This window comes from Vespa crabro, chromosome 13 (assembly GCF_910589235.1).
Source record: "Vespa crabro chromosome 13, iyVesCrab1.2, whole genome shotgun sequence".
In the NCBI taxonomy this organism is placed as follows: Eukaryota; Metazoa; Arthropoda; class Insecta; order Hymenoptera; family Vespidae; genus Vespa; species Vespa crabro.
The window spans coordinates 6,264,985-6,268,711 of NC_060967.1; the positions used below are offsets into that span (position 1 = coordinate 6,264,985).

General features: G+C 34.4%; 1 pseudogene; it reads right to left on the bottom strand.

Moving 5' to 3' along the window:
* Nucleotides 1–679: 679 nt before the first annotated feature.
* On the bottom strand, nt 680–1,684 carry LOC124428622 (annotated as a pseudogene).
* Nucleotides 1,685–3,727: the final 2,043 nt, after the last annotated feature.

Sequence of the window (3,727 nt, forward strand, 5' to 3'; positions counted from 1 at the left end):
AGGCCTAAAATAGTTTACTTCGTATATGATAGCTAGGAATTCTTTTTCTATCGCAGAATAATTTTGTTCTGCACCGTGCCGCGAAGTGTGCACATTGCGCATCGGTAGTAGTCTTCGATGTTCGCACTTACGTCTTTCAATGGCACTTTCGAATTTTCTTATATGTATACTTTTTTAAGAGTTATGTAACATCTGTTTCGTCATATTGTAATAAATAAGTATGTACGCATACAGTTCCACGAATACGATTTACAAAATATTATTTTATTTTTCATTTATTTTTTTATTTATAGAAACTATTTTTACGTTTTAACAATATTTCGACATATATACTTTATACTGTGGGTTAACAACAATTATTATTTTTTAAATTATTACATATTTGGCCCGAATACTTGAAATATAATATGATAAATTTATATTCTTTGTTGTATAAACACCTTGAGATAATTCTTTTATTCTTTGAAAAACATTATTTTACTATGTTTCGATAAATATCGAATTATTACACTTTATTGTACTATTATGTATTTAAGATATGAAGATTGAGTCATTAGGTCAGAAAAAACCAAAATGAGTATATTGTGGGTATTCAGAAATTTACATATTAACAAATTTTACTATTATTATAAATAAAAATTAAGTTAAGGTAATTAGATATCGAATTATACAATAATTCTTAGTAATATAACTCTGTATGGTAGATTCTAAAGCAAGGTTAAACGCAGAAACCAAAATTACAATCTTTACATTCATATCGAGTCTCGCGTCTTTTGTCGTTGGCGGTGCAAACAACGCAACTTCTATTTCGGTTTTGTCTTAGTGGTTTATACAGTGAAGGAAAGTGCCGTTCTATTAGCCGTAATGGATTGTTATTGCCTCTTTGATGATGATAAGTAGTGTTCATATGATATTTTTGCAATATTTGTCGGATTAATTCCAAGTGAAATTTGGTTATAGATATCGGTTTTCGCGTGTTATGTTTATATGGACAGTATGCATTCCACACGCACATGTCCAGCAAATGGAAAAAATATTTACGGTACCATTTCAGAGATTTACGTGTCGAATTTATAGTACTAATCACCATATCTGCTTTGTCGACAGAACCCATACAATTATTATAATTTATGACGGGTTTTTGAATTTTCTGACCTCCACGCCTAACAACCGTTGCAAACTCTGAAGTATGCATAATGGATAGCATGTAAACTTCTTTCTTATCCATCCATTTGACAACTAATAAATTTTTAGTTGAACTGGATGATGCCACTCCCTTTTTCAGTGTATTAGTAATCTTTGGCATTCCTCGTCGTCTGTTTGTTATGGTCCCACACGCATTTGTATAATTATTATATAATAAATAAAACAAGGATGGACTTGAATACCAATTATCTAGAAAAACTGTGTGTCCTTTTCCTAGACAGGGCGCCATTAGTGATTTTACTATCGCTCCCGATTTGCCGATTTCCTTATTTTGGTTGTTGATCATAGTCGATGACCCGGCATAGACAATAAGGTTCTATACAACGAAACCAGTTCGACAATTACGAAGAATAAATGATTTTATACCAAATCTACTTCTCTTTGAAGGAATGTATTGTTTGAATGAAAGCCGCCATTTATAGGGAAGTAAACTTTCATCGATGCATAAATTTTGGTAAGGATAAAATGATCGGCTGAAATTATTTCAGAGCATATCAACCATGTTTCTTATTTTATATAATCTATAAATATCTATATAATCTAATAAATTGATCTTAACTGTAAAAGCAGACAATAATCTTTTCAACCTATATCTTGTCCGACTTATATTGGTTCAAGAGAGACTTTATACTATAATCCTTGATTTCTATTCTAGTTTTGTGCCTTACAAATACTTCACCATCCAATAGAAAAGAATTGAAGGCACTTATTTCGTACGCAGAATATGCAGGATTTAGTTCAGTACGAGTCATTAGATTCAAAAGATACTCTACCGGTATAGTAGATTCTGTTTTACGAACGGTCAGCGTAGGTGATCTCGCGGACACCGATTATAGTCGGCACCCGTACACACAGCACTTCGCGCGACCGCCGACTATAGTCGGTGTCCGTAGCGAAAGGGTTAAGAAGTCTAGACGTATATGCGATAGGTAAGTCTTTGCCTATTTCGCCTTGGCTCAATATACCACCTATAGCGTAATTAGATGCGTCGGTTGTAACAACAAAAAGTTTCGAGAAGTGTATTGGAGAAGTGGTTCCTAGTAGATTTACTAGCGTTTTAAATGAATGCTCCTGACTGTTTTCCCATTTGAATGGAACATCCTTCTTTAAAAGATTTCTAAGTGGTTTGCTTATCGCTGAAAAGTTAGGTATGAATCACCTATAGTAACCGGCTAGTCCTAAGAACTGCTTAATGTTTTTAGCTGAGCGAGGTACTGGGAATTCCTTTACTGCTCTTATCTTTCCCTAGTGAAGATACAAGGCGAGGCAGCGTCCGCCGATGAAACAGCTGCTATGAATTATCGCAAAGTATTAGCGGAAACCATTGACGATGGTGGATATTGCCAGGTATACCAGATCAAGTATTTAATGCAGATGAGACTGGGTTATTCTGGAAAAATATGCCCAGCCGAACATTCATTGCGAAATCGGAGAAAACTGCAAGTGGTTTTAAAGCGGCAAAGGATCGAATCACACTTCTTCTTTGCAGTAATGCCTCTGGTGCAAAGATGTTAACACCACTTATTATAAATAAAGCTTTACACCCACGTGCGCTAAAAGGCGTAAATTTATCTGAATATCTAGTACACTTCATGGCCAATAAAAAAGCATGGGTCACATCAGTTGTATTTGCAAGATGGTTCAACGATTCTTTTGTACCAGAAAAATTGTCTAAGAAAAATTTTGTACCAAAGTTATATAATTTTGATGAATCAAATTCGGTGTTAAGGGTACACTTATCGAAAAAATCCACTGCTTTGGATGCGTTTAAGGTATTTTTCTCGGAAGAATTAATTACTGGTATCTGCGAGAAAACAAATAATTACCATAAAAATGTAGCGTAAACTAAAATACATGCAGTTAATTCACGCGTAAATACCTGGACGGATACTTCACCTTCGGAAATATATTTATTTATTGCCATTACAATGCTAATGTCCAGAGTGAAAAAAACATCTATAAGAGAATATTGGTCTACTGATTAAGTTATAAAAACTGACATTTTTTCCATGAGCAGAGTTAGATATGAATCATTGCTAAAAATGTTACATTTTAATGATGACAATAATAATAGTTCGCACGATCCGTTAATAAAAATAAGACCGGTGGTTACTGAACCTAAAAATGCATTTTCTAAATCATTTTATCCATATCAATATTTATGCATAGACAAAAGTATTTTACTTTATAAAGGAAGATTATTTTTCAAGCAATATAATCCGACAAAAAGGAGTAGATTTGGTATTAAGTCCTTTGTATATACTACACTTCATAATTTATTCTGGAAAAAATACTGATATCACTGAGGAAGTACCATCAATTGGGCAATCTGGAAACATGGAGAGGATGCCCACAAGGATCGGTCCTCGGCCCTTCCTGCTGAAACCTCATGTTTGACCAGCTCCTCCGGATACTAGAGGAATCATCGGAAGTTCGCGTAATCGCGTACGCGTACCACCTACTCGTCATCATAGACGGCGATTCCAGGAAGGAATTAGAGGAGAAAGGAAATCACGTGGTA